At 42.3% G+C, this 15,944-nt stretch overlaps 1 protein-coding gene across 1 annotated transcript in view; it reads left to right on the forward strand.

Annotated features, from left to right (window-relative positions):
• The window catches only part of LOC121282878 (transmembrane protein 132E-like), a 408,363-nt gene that overhangs the window by 317,067 nt on the left and 75,352 nt on the right, over positions 1–15,944 (forward strand). The gene's annotated exons all lie outside the window — the stretch shown is intronic.

The following is a 15,944-nucleotide window of genomic DNA, read 5'->3' on the forward strand; positions in this document are numbered from 1 at the left end:
TCACATGAGTTGGGACATGTCCATAACTTTTATTTAAACCTTGCAATAAAATTTAAATACCCTCATGAAACCTCATCCCACCAGTGGATGAGGTTTCATGTTTTATCACAAGCCCGCCTGGGCTCCTGGCCTGCCCACCAACCTTAAGGTTGGATGGGCAGGTCCATTAATGAGCTGAATTGTTTTTCTAATGGCCTTAATAGGCTGTTGACATGTCGGCCAGTGTGCATCCGACTTGGCTGCGCCCCCGCCAACCTGAAAAAGGAAATGACGTGGAGTGATGTCGGGAGTTCCACCCGATGTCACCCTACATCATTTTACCTGCTGGCGAGTGGGCCCTATCCCCGTTCACTGACCGGAAGATCCTGCCCTTGGTTTTCTTATTTACTTTCAGGTAGGAGGTGATGACGGGTCGCATGGTGGGGAAAGAACATAAGAAATAGGAACAGGAGTAGACCATTTGGCCTCTCGAGCCTGCTGCTCCATCCAATTAGATCATGGTTGATCTTCTTGTGTTTCGATTTCCACATTCCAATCTACCCCAAATAACCTTTGATTCCCTTGCCTAACAAGAATCTATCTACCTCTGCCTTCAATGACCCTGCTTCCAATATCTTTTGAGGCAGAGAGTTCCAAAGTTGCACAACCCTCTGAGAGAAAAAATTTCTCTGAGGGAAAAAGTTGATCATTTCTGCGGTCTTTATTGCCCTCAGTATTGCCCCTTCCATGCTCTCCCACTTACACCTACATTTTCCTGTTATTTTTTCCTCTTCCTATCACCCTTGTACTCCTAATGACACCCTTAATCATATTGCTGCCCTGTACCCTCACTTCATTGTTATTCATCTCAGTCTCTAGCTACACCCCTGCTCTGAACCACCAGCCCCAAAGACAGATTCTTAACATGTTTCCCTTCTTCCATTTTTCTCTCCTTTGCTAGCCACTTTACTCAGAACATTGCCTGCTTTCATAATTCAATTTTCTTCTCTGCTGCAATAAACAAATAATATTATTGAAAGAGTTCTCTCCATTCTTGTCTACCTCTTTATTTCCTGTCCCTTGTCTAACAGATGCCAGCAATCAGAATCTTTCCCAAGGACGTAAAAAAGGCTACCTATTGTTGACTCTACTCAATGCAATTGTGGCACAGTTGAAAATTCTACGCCTTGCATTTTCTAACAGTCAGCAAAATATAGGTGAAATACTTCAAAGCTTTCATTTTAAATTCCAAATTCATTCTTCAAACTAAATTAAATAAGAATGAGGAAAGGCTGTCCCTGTTGCTCAGCTTCCTGAACTTTTGAAATGTATATAAACACAGATGAAATGGTACAACTGCCAGCAAACACTATGCTGTAATTGCTCTCTTTCATTCACAGACATTTCAGAACGAGACTAGTAAGATATTATTTGCTAATCAGCTGGGTCTTTATATTAGCAGGAAAGATGATGCAAGCTATAGAACTGTATGGGCTTCTTCTCTCAGAGGGTTGTTAGTTTTTGGAATTCTCTTCCACAGAGAGCAGTGGAGGCTGGGTCATTGAATATATACAAGGCTGAATCAAGGGTTATAGAGGGCAGGCAGGAAAGTAGAGTTAAGGACACAATTAAATCAGTCATGATCTTATTGATTAGTGCAGCAAGCTTGAGGGGCCAAATGGCCTCCTCCTGTTCTTTTTTTATATGATCATGCGGAGAGAAAAAATGTTTGAGCATTTTAAAATAGTAAAATTGTAGCTCTGTGAGCCTAATTTATGATTTTGTGAATTGTGCAGTTTGTGTATGTTATGTTAGAAATGTTTTTTACTGCTTGTGAGTCAATGGTTAACTTGGAATTTATTTATCGTTTATATGACTTTCTTTTTTGCCATTAAATAGCGAGCTCATGTGGTATGTTTTTCTTTCCTGGCATTCTGCTACGTTCTACTGTCCAGAGTGTTATGTTTAGGCAGTATTTTGTTTTGTTTTGAATAGTAAGCTTGAACAATATAGTTTTGAACAGACACAATAATAACAAAAGCTGTTGTCTCATTAATTTCATTTTTATTGTAATTATGGACATTGCATACAAAACAGAGATCACTCATGAGGAGCATTTCACAAATTTTACAAATCTTTTGTGGCCACCTTGCTACCAACCTTGCCCTGTCCTAGAGGATTTCTTCTTTGCTTGTTGACCATATGCTGCATCTTCTCTTCATGTGCACCTCAGGGCATTTTGCACTGCTGCTTCTTCCCCGATTAGATTTCTTTGGTGCTGGTTGTAGGCCATCTTTTCCTTTGTAGAGAGCAAAAGACAGTGTTCAGGGCAAGTGAATGAATGGCAAAAATACTTTTTCCATATAATATAACATAATAATGAGACCTGGGCATGCATTGTCTCTTTAAACGAAGATTGAAGTCTAGCTGTGGTCCTTCTGACAGACAGTGTTAAAAGATAGTGATTTTGAGCACATAAGGATATTGAGTGATTGAGAGGTTGTTCTTTGCAGAATTGAGTTCCCCTGACATTCACAAGTTAAGCAAGAGAAGCAGGATGCGAGTGAAGGCTGTCTGTGGTATAATATGTAAATTGGTATAAGTGCCTAGGGTTATCTTATCTGCTTGTGACAGACGTGACTTTCACCCCTGAGTCACAAAGTTCTGGGTTCAAGTCCCATGCCAGGGCTAGAGCACATAAATTAAGGCTGACGCTCCAGCGCAGTACTGAGGGAGCACTGCACTGTTGAAAGTGTCATATTTCGGGCTAGACCTTAAACAGAGGCTCCATCTGCCCATTCGTGTGGATGTAAAAGATCCCATGCAACGATTTCGAAGAAGAATGTGGGAGTTATTCCAGATGTCCCAGCTAATATTTATCCCTTGATCAACATCACAGGAAAAACAAATTATCTGGTTGTTATCACATTGTTATTTGTGGGAGTTTGCTGTGCTGGCTACGTATTTCCCACATCACAACAGTGACTACACTTCAAAAGTACTAGTGATGATTGCGAAAAATACTATATAAATGCAAGTATTTCTTTCTTACCTTTCTTTCTACCCTTGTGAGGTCATTGACGCTCTACCATTGTGTGGAAGTTCTGAGTTAGGACTGTCTCAGCTCCCTCCACTAGGCCTGTGCCACTCTCATGGGACTTTCAAAGTGACCTCCAGTTTGGTCTTCTGGTTCTGGATTTCTGCCAAAAAAACCCACGGAATGCATGTGAAGATCATGTGACTATTCTAGTTGTTTTGCTAGAACCTAACATGTTTCTGCCATTCTTGCAATAAAGTGAGGAAGGCTTTTAATTGGCGGCTTGAGTTTTGAAAGGCTGTTTCGGAACTCTTTTCCCTATGCATCCTTGCGGCAACTAAATCTATCAAGAGTGGTTTAACACGCCAAACCTGTCCTGCATCACAATTGAGGATCCCAGGAGCAAACTGACCATCTTCACCAAGAGAGAATCTAATCATCTCCCCTTGAATTTCAATGGCATTACCATCACTTAATCCCCCACTAACAACATCCTTGACCAGAAACTGAGCTGGATGAGCCATATAAATACTGTGGCTACAAGAGTAGGTCAGAGACTGGGAATTCTGTGACAAGTAGATCACTGCTTCACTCCCCAAAGCCTGTCCACCACATACAAGGCACAGGAGTGTGATGGAATACTCTCCACTTGCCTGGATGAGGTTCCAACAACACTCAAGAAGCTTAATACCACCCAGGACAAAGCAGCCCACTTGATTGGCCCCCCATCACCTTAAACATTCGTTCCCAACACCACCGTTGCATGGTGGCAGTAGTGTGTACATCTACAAGTTGCACTGCAGCAACTCACCAAGACTCCTTTGACAACACCTTCCAAACTTGCGACCTCTATCATCCAGATGGACAAGGGCAACAGATGCATGGGAACGTCACCAACTTCAAGTCCCCCCCCCATCCCCCCCCTCAGCCCCCCCAGCCACACATCATCCTGACTTGGAACTATATTGGCATTACTTCACTGTCACTAGGTCAAAATTTTGGAACTCTGTTTTCAGCTGCACTGTGGGTATTCCTACAACACTTAGGGGAGAATTTTCTCTCTGTCGGGGGGGTTGGACGGGAGCAGGCATGGGCGGGTGCACAGCTGATCGCTGCCCGTGATCGTCTGCGTGCCCCCATTTTACGTGGGTGGACCAACTAAGGCCCGCCCAGTGTGACACGCTGAGCGCTCCTTGTGCGGGGAAGGGAGAGTAGGCTGAGTCGGGGCCTGAGGATGGCACAGAGCTGCCTCAGGGAGTTTAGTTTGATTTTTGAAAATTTTAATAAAGAAAAAGAAATTTTTAAGACATGTCCCTTCATGTGACAAAATCACATGGGCTGGGACATGTCAATGAATTTTATTAAAAATTTTTATTAAACATCGCGCTCGTGGATAAAGTTTCATGATAAACACAAAGGCCGCCTGGGTTCTTTGCCTGCCCAGCAACCTTAAGGTTGGACAGGCAGCTTAGTTAATTAATTTAATTGCTGTTTGAATGGCCTTAATAGGCCTTTGACAGTTCAGTGGGCATGCAGCCGACTCTGGTGCACACCCGCCGAACTCAAGATCTGAATGACGTGCGGTGAAGGCGGGACGTACGCCCGACATCACCGCGCATCAACGTGTAGTTGGCGAGTGGGCCCTGCCCCCGCTCACCAACCGGAAGATTCTGGCCATAGACTGTCACAGTTAAAGGAGACAGCTCACTACCACCTTTTCAAGAGCAATTAGGGATGGGCAATAAATGCTGGTCTTGCCAGCGCCGCCAGCATTCCATGAACAAATAAACAAAATAAAGGGAAAAAAAATGTAAGTCTACATGTTTGAGAGTGTAATGTTTTAAGAAAAAAGTCAAACTGCATTACAAATAGGGTAGAAGTAACTAGTGGTTCATATAAACGGCAGTAATAAAATCACTGGTTCTGATGTTACATATTACAAGTGCAAAGCTTGAGCAATCTTTCAACCTCAGCACATTTGAGATTCAATTACTGGCTTGTGTCTCAGCCAGTCATTTTGTATTCTTTGTTTTGTGTACAAACTAGTCTTTAAATTTATCGCCAAAGCCAGTTTAAGTTACTTTCCGATAATTGTTTTTTTTTTTGTTCCTGTAGTTACCCTCTTTATTTTTGGAATGAAATTTATTTTTGGCATGAATGATTGAGTAATACAAAAAAAAATAAGATTGGACCTGAGGATGAATGGTACATTGTGATTTGGCACTGTGGGCATAAGGATCATTTTTACAATAGCAGCATGCAGACAACTCTTGTTATCATTATATTTTTGTTACAAATTCATTTCCAGCATAGATACTTTCTCAGGTTCAGCAGCATCAGTTGCTGTCTTAAATGGTTTGAGCAAATTGCTTAAATGGCAGCTAATTCATGCACCTTCTAACCAACTTGTATGATACAGATATCTGGGAATGTGGCCAAGAAATCCCCTTATGATCTGGGATTGGATATTTATGTACTTTGGACTTGTATTCCTTCAATCTCACTAAAAGCAAACCAAGGCAACACTGGATGAGAGAAGACTTGATTTGAACCATTGATGTGTTTTATTCCACTGTATAGTAAATGTACATAAAACTGGTTATGAACAGATTCAATGAGATCAATTTACCGGTTCCACGTGGAGACATGGAAATAATGAACATATTACACTCCTCCATTTCTTTGGGGCATCTGGCATATTTTAAAAGAATGATCCTCCTGCATTCTATCCTATGTCCATCAGATCATCAAGCTTCCTGTCTTTCACAGCCTTTTGTTGCCTGTTGCGTCGTCCTGTTTCCAAAAAGCCAAACTGATGTTTTGATACTGTCTTCTTCTTATCGGCCGAGATCAAAAGGTTTTCCAGCAGAAAGAGCAAAAGGTGCTTTTCTGATTACCTGGACAAACTATCAAATCACTTACAAAACAAAAACAGAATTACCTGGAAAAACTCAGCAGGTCTGGCAGCATCAGCGGAGAAGAGAGCAAGGTGGAGTGTTAAAATGGCAAGCGACAGGGAGGTTTGGATCTTTCTTGCGGACAAACCGCAGGTGTTCTGCAAAGCGGTCGCCCAGTTTACGTTTGGTCTCTCCAATTTAGAGGAGACCGCATTGGGAGCAAACGAATGCAGTAGAATAAGTTGAGGGAAATGCAAGTGAAATGCTGCTTCACTTGAAAGGAGTGTTTGGGCCCTTGGACGGTGAGGAGAGAGGAAGTGAAGGGGCTGGTGTTGTATCTTTTGCATGGGCATGGGGAGGTGCCATAGATAGGGGTTGAGTGGGACACCCCTGGTCCACTCCTCCATCACCCCCTACTTCTCAGCCCCTACCTATGGCACCTCCCCATGCCCACGCAAAAGATGCAACACCTGCCCCTTCACTTCCTCTCTCCTCACCGTCCAAGGGCCCAATCACTCCTTTCAAGTGAAGCAGCATTTCCCCCAACTTTGTCTACTGCATTCGTTGCTCCCAATGCAGTCTTCTCTACATTGGAGAGACCAAACGTAAACTGGGTGACCGCTTTGCAGAACACCTGCGGTCTGTCCGCAAGAAAGACCCAAACCTCCCTGTCGCTTGCCATTTTAACACTCCACCCTGCTCTCTTGCCCACATGTCTGTCCTTGGCTTGCTGCATTGTTCCAGTGAAGCCCAACTCAAACTGGAGGAACAGCACCTCATCTTCCGACTAGGCACTTTACAGCCTTCCGGACTGAATATTGAATTCAACAACTTTAGATCTTGAATACCCTTCTCTATCCCCACCCCCTTTCCGTTTCTTCCCCCTTCCTTTTGTTTTTTCCAATAATTTATATAGATTTTTCTTTTCCCACCTATTTCCATTGTCTTTAAATCTTTTATGCCCTGCTAGTCTTTCCACCCCACCCCCACTAGAGCTGTACCTTGAGTGCCCTGCCATCCATTCTTAATTAGCACATTTGTTTAGATAATATCACCACCTTCAACACCTCTTTGTTCCTTTGTCTGTGACATCTTTTGATTATCTGCTCCTTTCACTGCTTGCTTGTCCCTACAACCACACCACCTCCCCCCAACTTCTCTCCACTCCCCCCGCAATATTAAACCAGCTTATATTTCACCCCTCTTCTAATATTCACTCAGTTCTGTTGAAGGGTCATGAGGACTCAAAACATCAACTCGTTTCTTCTCCGCCGATGCTGCCAGACCTGCTGAGTTTTTCCAGGTAATTCTGTTTTTGTATCAAATCACTTATTTGCCAGTTAGTAGGAAATACATAAAATCTAGCAAATCTTAACTGCCCGCATTTTTAAGCTTGCAGTAATGAACTGTACTTTTAAAATGCAACCTTTCATGTAATTCTTTTACCGAATCCCTCCTGTGTAAAATAAACAAAGAGTCCTGAGTTAGGCAATTGTAGAACAATAGAATGGTTACATTGTAGAAGGAGGCCATTCAGCCTGTTTTGTCCATGCCAGTTCCCTACAAGAGCTTAGGGTATGTGTTCCAGTTCTACTCAGGCCCCCCTCCCACAACTCTTTCTCCGGTACATCGATGACTGCTTTGGTGCCGTTTCATGCTCTTGTCTGGACCTGGAAAAATTAATTAGTTTTGCTTCCAATTTCCACCCCTCCATCATTTTTACATGGCCCATCACTGACACGTCCCTCCTCTTCCTTGACCTCTCTGTCTCAATTTCTGGTGATAGACTGTCCACCAATATTCATTACAAGCCTACCAACTCCCACAGCTAGCTTGACTACAGCTCCTCACACCCTGCTTCTTGTAAGGACTCCATCCCATTCTCTCAGTTCCTCCGTCGTATCTGTTCTGATGATGCCACTTTCAAAAACAGTTCCTCTGACATGTCTTCTTTCTTCCTTAACCGAAGTTTTCCACCCACGGTGGTTGACAGGGCCCTCAATTGTGTCCGGCCCATCTCCCGCGCATTCGCCCTCACTCCTTCCTCTCCCTCCCAGAACCATGATGGGGTCCCCCTTGTCCTCACTTATCACCCCACCAGCCTCCGCATTCAAAGGATCATCCTCCGCCACTCCAGCATGATGCCACCACCAAACACATCTTCCCTTCATCCCCGACCCCCCCCCCCCCCCCCCCCCCCCCCCCACCCCTGCGGCATTCTGCAGGGATCGTTCCCTCAGGGACACCCTGGTCCACGCCTCCATCACCCCCTACACCTCAACCCCCTCCCACGGCACCTTCCCATGCAACCGCAGAAGGTGTAACACCTGCCCCTTTACTTCCCCCCTCCTCACCGTCTAAGGGCCCAATCACTCCTTTCAAGTGAAGCAGCATTTCACTTGCACTTCTCTCAATTTAGTCTACTGCATTCGCTGTTCCCAATGCGGTCTCTTTTACATTGGAGAGACCAAATGCAGACTGGGTGACTGCTTTGCAGTCTGTCCGCAAGTATGATCCAGACCTCCTTGTCACTTGCCATTTCAACACTGCACCCTGCTCTCATGCCCACATGTCTGTCCTTGGCCTGCTGCAATGTTCCAGTGAAGCTCAACGCAAACTGAAGGAACAGCACCTTATCTTCCGACTAGGCACTCTACAGCCTTCCAGACTTAACATTGAGTTCAACAACTTCAGATCATGAATTCTCTCCTCCATCCCCACCCACTTTCCGATCCCCCTTTTTCCAATAATTTATCATTTTTAAAATATATTTTCCTTTTCCCACCTATTTTTTAATTTATTTAGATCTATCGGTTTATCTCCACCTTTTAGCCCATTTCGATCCCTTCCCCCCACCCCACCCCCACTAGGGCCATCTGTCACTTGCTTGTCCTGCTTTCTACCCTTAATGTCACTATTAGCACATTTCTTAGATAATATCACCACCGTCAACACCCCTTTGTCCTTTTGTTTATGACATCTTTGGCAATCTCTTCTTTGCCTTCACCTATCACTGGCCCTTTATCCATCTCTACCTGTTCCACCCCCCTCAACCAGCTTATATTTCACCACATTTCTATATTTCCTTAGTTCTGATGAAGAGTCATACGGACTCGAAATGTTAACTGTATTCCTCTCCGCAGACTGTTAGACCTGCTGAGTTTTTCCAGCCATTTTTGTTTTTGTTTCAGATTTCCAGCATCCGCAGTATTTTGATTTTATCCCTATAAGAGCTAACCAGCTAGTTTTTTCTTTCATGGGATAGGGAACATCACTGGCAAAGACAGTATTTGTTGCTCATCTCTAACTGCCTTTGAACTAAACACTTCAGAGGACAGTTAAGAGTCAACCACATTGCTATTGGTCTGGAGTCATATGTAGGCCAGGCTGGGTAAGGATGGCAGACTTCCTTCCCTAAAAGACATTAGTGAACCAGGTGGGTCGTTATGACAATTATATTTTCATGGGGAAGCAATTTTTGCTCAGCGGGCGAATACCCGAACCATTTGAGCGTAAAATGACGTGCGTTGATGTCGGCTGAGTTTACCGACATCAAGGTACAGTCGCGCGATAGTTCAGTCGGCAGGTGTGCACTGGAGTCGGCAGCACGCCTGCAAATAATTAAAAGCCTGTTAAGGCCATTAAGTAATCAATTAACTTAAATTTTTCGCTGCCTGTCCAACCTAACAGTTGGTGGGCAGGCGAAAAGGCCAAGTGGCCTTTGCATTTTCAAAAGCAAATAAAGATAAAATAAAAGTTTTGAAATTGAATTAATAACGTCCTTGGTCATGTGAAAGGGGACATGTTCTGCTGAGTTTTTCCAGGTATTTTTGTTTTTATCTGGATTACTAGTCCAGTGGCATTACCACTATGCCACCTTCTCTCCTCATCCAACTCCTCAGCCTTTTTTCCATGGCCCTGCAATTTCTTTTCTCTTCAGGTGCTTATTCAATCCCTTACAAATAAGGAATTTGTGACAAATCTCAATATTTTTCAAACTTATTTCAATTAGTAGCATGATTCTGTCTATTTGTAATACAATTTCCGAAGAAAAGTATAATTTAAAACGTTTATTTAGCCCTATCCTGTTGACTCATAGAGCTTCATTTCTGCTGATTGCAAATCTGTCTGTTATGCCTGCCTATACCTTTGATTTCTGTCTTCAGTTCCCCCTTCAGCTGATTCTGATTGTGTGATGGAAGGCCTTCCAATCAGAGGTTTGCACATCAAACTTCATAGTTTTAACCTTGTTTTGTATGAACGTAAGAACATAAAAATTAGGTAGAACTATTGGATTGACTGTTTTATTTCTCTGGAGCTTGGCCGTGGGTTGAAGCTGAATTAAAACATTATTAAAGATGAAAAATATCAACTGTTTTATAAATCTATTTCTTTCAAAACTGCCCTAGAATTTTCCAGAATTCCCCACATCTCCCAGTTATTTTAATCACTTCATGTTCACCAAAATCAAGTGCCCTATGTTTTGTGTCTTTATTAATGTAATTAATTCACTGAAGCAATCCGTATTTGGAGATAGTGACACTGAGTTGAAGTTGAGTCCTGTATATTAATGACTGTGTTTAGTAGCACAATGACAAAAAGGAAAACTGAAAACAAAAGGTTGTGAAGCAAAGAAACTGCATGGAGAGTAGATCTTCCCAGGATTGTAGTGCTTTATGCAACAAGCTGTTCTATTTACGTTAAGAAAAATGCCCCACACAGGCAGGTATTGTAGCTTATTCATTATTTTATGGATCAAGTGGAACTCTTCGTTACCATTTGAATGTTTGTGTTGAGTCAACACAGAATCTGTAGTATGTTTGCAATTGTTTCAGCTCAGATTTTGTTTAGAATGAATATTGTGAGTTTACCTTGTGTAGATTGCCTCACAATGTTTTGGTTTCTCATTGGTTTTAAGACTTAAGAACATAAGAAATAGGAGCAGGTGAAGGCCATTTGGCCCTTTGAACCTACTCTGCCTTTCATTAAGATCATGGCTGGTCTTCTACGACAGTTGCACCTGCCTACAATATCACTCTCAAAGAGACAAGTACTTAGTTATTTTTAGACTTTTGATGAATTCTGGAGAAATAGCACTAGTTTAGAAACAGGCGAACATGGTGCCCATATTTAAAAGTTGTACAAAAACTGATCTGGATAACCACAGGTATAATAGCTTCACATAGAAACATAGAAAATAGGAGCAGGAGTATGTCCTTCGGCCCTTCGAGCCTGCTCCACCATTCAATATGATCATGGCTGATCCTTTATCTCAAGGCCATGCTCCCGCACTCTCCCCATACCCCTTGACACCTTTAGAGCCCAGAAATCTATCTATCTCCTTCTTAAATAAATTCAGTGACTTGGCCTCTACAGCCCTCTGTGGTAGGTAATTCCGCAGGTTCACCAGCCTTTGAGTGAAGAATGTTTTTCCTTATCTCAGTCCTAAATGGCCTACCCTGTACTGTGACCCCTTGTTCTAGACTCCCCAGTCAGAGGAAACATCATCCCTGCATCCAGTCTGTCCAGCCCTGCCAGAATTTTATACATTTCAATGAGATCCCCTCTCATTCATCTACACTCCAGTGAATAAAAGCCTAGTTGGCCCAATTTCTCCTCATTTTGACAATCCTGCCACCCCAGGAATCTGTCTGGTGCACTCCTTCGCTGCACTCCTTCTATGGCAAGTACATCCTTTCTTAGGTAAGGAGACCAAAACTGCACATATTACTCCAGATGTGGTCTCACCAAGGCCCTATACAGCTGCAGCAAGACATCCTTGCTTCCGTACTCAAGTCTGCTCTCAATGAAGGCCAACTTACCATTTGCATTATTAACTGCTTGCTTGCTTTCAGTGATTGGTGTGCAAGGACTCCCAGGTCCCTTCGTACATCAACATTTTCCAACCTATCACCATTTAAATAACACTGTTTTTCCTATCGAAGTGGATAACTTCACACTTACCCATGTTATATTACATCTGCCATGTTTTTGCCCACTCACTCATCCTGTCTAAATCACCTTCAAGCCCCTTAACACCCTCCTCACCACTCACATTCCCACCAAGTTTCATGTCATCAGCAAACTTGGAAATACTACATTTGATTCACTCATCCAAATCATTGATATATTCTCAATAGCTCAGGCCCAAACACTGATCCCTGTGGAACCACACTGGTCACCGCCTCCAAAAAAGACCTGTTTATTCCTACTCTCTGTTTTCTGTCTGCTAACCAATCCTCAATTCATGCCAATATATTACCCCCAATCCCATGATCTTTAATTTTATTCACTAACCTCTTATGTGGGACTTTATCAAAAGCTTTCTGAAAATCCAAATACACCACATCCACTGCTTCTTCTTTATCTTTTCTGCTAGTTACGTCCTCAAAGAACTCCAGTAGGTTTGTCAAACATGATTTCCCTTTCATAAATCCATGTTGACTTTGTTTAATCCCGTTGATATATTCTATGTGTCCTGTTATCATATTCTTTATAATAGACTCTATCATTTTCTCTACTACTGATGCTAGGCTAACCAGTCTATAATTTGCTGTTTTCTCCCTCCCTTCATATTTAAATAGTGGGATTACATTTGCCACTCTCCAATCTGCCAGGACTGTTCCAGAATCTACAGAATTATGGAAGATGACATCTAATGCATCCATTATTTTCATGACCACCTTTCTTAGTACCCTGGGATGTAGATTATCAGGCGCTGGGGATTTATCAGCTTTCAGTCCCATTAATTTCTCCAGCACTTTTGTTTTAGTAATACTACTTTCCTTCAATTCCTCCTTCTCATTTGGTTCCCTACCGTTTTTGGGAAGCTATTTGTGTCTTCCTTCGTGAAGACAGAACTAAAGTGGTTGGTTAATTGCTCTACCATTTCCTTGTTCTCTATTATAAATTCTGCTGTTTCAGAATGTAAGGGACCTACATTTGTCTTCACTAATCTTTCTCTTTTTACTTATTTCTAGAAGATTTTATAGTCTGCTTTTATGTTCCTTGCAAGTTTACTCTCATATTTTATTATTCCCTGCTTGCTCAAGCTCTTTGTCCTCCTTTGCTGAATTCTAAACTGCTCCCAACCCTCAGACTTGCTACTTTTTCTAGCAAATTTATATGACTCCACTTTGTATCTAATGTTATCCTTAATCTCTTTTGTTAGCCATGGTTGGGCTGCTTTTCCTGTTGTGTTTTTGCACCAGAAAGTAATGTATAACTGTTGCAATACATACATCCGTTCCTTAAATATTAGCCATTGCCTATCCACCTTTTAATGCCTTATAATGAAATTCCTCAGCCAACTCATGCCTCATACCTTCATAGTTTCCTTCATATAGATTTAGGACCCTAGTTTCAGATCAGACTACTTCACTTTCCATCCTAATGAAAAATTCTATCATGTTATGGTCACTGTTCTCTAAAGGACCCCGCGCAACAAGAATATTAATTAACCCTTTCTCATTGCACAATACCAAACCTAGGATAACTTGTTCCCTAATTGGCTCCTCGATATACTGGTCAGAAAAAAATATCTTGTACACACTCCAGGAATTCATCCACCACAGTATTATTGCTAATTTAGTTTGTCCCGTCTAAATGTAGATTAAAGACACCCATGATTACTGTAACACCCTTCTTACCTGCATCTCTAATTTCTTGTTTAATGCCGTCCCCTACCTTATCACTACTGTTTGGAGGCCTATGGACAATTCCTACTAATGTTTTCTGCCCCTTGTTGCTTCTCAGCTCCACCCAGACTGATGCCACATTTAGATTTTTTGAGCCAATATCCTCTCTCACTATCTCACCGATTTCATCCTTAACTAACAACACCACACCACCTCCTTTTCCTTTTTGCCTGCCCTTCCTAAATATTGTGTACCCTTGGATATTCAGTTGCCAGTCTTGGTCACCCTGCAGCCATGTCTCTGTAACTGCAATCATATCATACACATTTACATCTATTTGCACTATTAGTTCATCTGTCTTATTGCGAATGCTCCATGCATTCAGACTTGTCTTTTTAACATTTTTACACTTTTTTTTGTACTATGGCCCTATTTGCTGCGAGCCCTTGTTTCCTCTGTCTTCCGCTTTTGCTTTCTACTTTTCTGTCTTTCATTCCTATCTTTGCTTCCTTCTCTTGTGTCTCCCCGCTCAGGTTTCCATCCCCCTGCTAGTCTTGTTTAAGCCCTCCCCAACAGCACTAGCAAATACACCTGTGAAGATATTGGTCTTGGTCCTGCTGGGGTGTAACCGTCCAGCTTGCACAGGTCCCATCTTCCCCAGAATCAGTCCCAATGCCTCAGAAATCTAAATCCCTCCCTCCTACACCCTCTCTCCAGCCATGCATTCTTCTGGTCTATTCTCCTATTCCTGATCTCGCTAGCATGAGAGTAAGCCTGAGATTACTAACTTTGAGGTCCTTATTTTTAATTTATTTCCTAGTTCCCTATATTCTGCTTTCAGGACCTCAACTCTTTTTTATAACCTATGTTGTAGGTACCAATATGGACCACGACCTCTGGCTGTTCACCCTTCCCTTCAGAATGTCCTGCAGCCACTCAGTGACATCCTTGACCCTGGCACCAGGAAGGCAACATAGCATCCTGGTGTCACATCTCAAGCCGCAGAAACATCTATCTGTTTCCCTTACGATTAAAACTGAATAAAATAAGTATGTTGATTGTCAGGAGTGGACATGGGGATTGTCAGGTGATAATGATCCACTAAATAGCAACCACTGGAAACAGCTTTGCCTTATTTACTCTATCAGAACCCTTCGAGGTTTTGAACACTGCTATCAAATTTCCTCTTAATCTTCTCTGCTCTAAACATTTTATCAAGTCTTTCCTGTAACTGAGGTCTTTCATTCCTGGTACCATTTTATTAATCTCCTCTGCACCCCTATCTAAAGCCTTGACATCTTTCCTATGGTGTGATACCCAGAATTAGCCACAGTACTCCAATAACCAATATTTTATAAAGGTTAGCATAACATTTTTGCTTTTGTACACTGTGCTTCTAATTTATAAAGCCAAGGATCCCATATGCCTTTTTAATAGCCTTGTCAACTTGTCTTGCTACTTCCAAAGACTTATGTATGTACACACCCAGGTCTCTGTTGCTGCACTCCCTTTAAAATTGCACCATTTACTTTGTATTACCAGTCTTCATTCTTCCTACAAAAATGAATCACTTTGCATTTCTGTGTGTTAAATTTCATCTGTCACGTGTCTTTCCATCTGTCCATTTCACCAGTCTATGTCCTTCTGAATAAAAACAAAAAAACTGCGGATGCTGGAAATCCAAAACAAAAACAGAATTACCTGGAAAAACTCAGCAGGTCTGGCAGCATCGGCGGAGAAGAAAAGAGTTGACGTTTCGAGTCCTCATGACCCTTCAGAAGTTCTGTTGAAGGGTCATGAGGACTCGAAACGTCAACTCTTTTCTTCTCCGCCGATGCTGCCAGACCTGCTGAGTTTTTCCAGGTAATTCTGTTTTTGTTTATGTCCTTCTGAAGTCTGTTACTACCTCATTTAGTGTTTACTAGATTTCAAAGTTTCATGTCCTTTGCAAACTTTGAAATTAGCCCAGTAAACCCAAGCCTAGGTCACTTAGTATACATAAAAAGAGCCAAGACCTGAACATTGATCCCTGGAGAACACTACTGAGTTTTCCACCAGTTTGATAAATAACCATTCATTACTGCTTTCCGTTTTGTAAGCCAATTTCCACTTCATGCAGTCACTACCCCGTATCCGCCTAAGGCTGAAGATGTCTCTAAAGTGTTTTTTTTTTAAATCACACTCTAAAATGGCTATCAACCTCAATTATACGACTGGGGAGAAATTGGAACCAGGCCTACAATTTTTGTGAGTAGCCCCTCTTCATTTAAGTAGGCTTCCTCTCTTAACTGGTTGGTGAAATCAAAACTAAAACACAGAGCCTCTCCTTGCTGAGAGCATTTATTGACTTTGTTGCATGTCAACACTCCTGGCCTCCACCCAGTGCCCCAGCTA

This window comes from Carcharodon carcharias, chromosome 10 (assembly GCF_017639515.1).
Source record: "Carcharodon carcharias isolate sCarCar2 chromosome 10, sCarCar2.pri, whole genome shotgun sequence".
In the NCBI taxonomy this organism is placed as follows: domain Eukaryota; kingdom Metazoa; phylum Chordata; class Chondrichthyes; order Lamniformes; family Lamnidae; genus Carcharodon; species Carcharodon carcharias.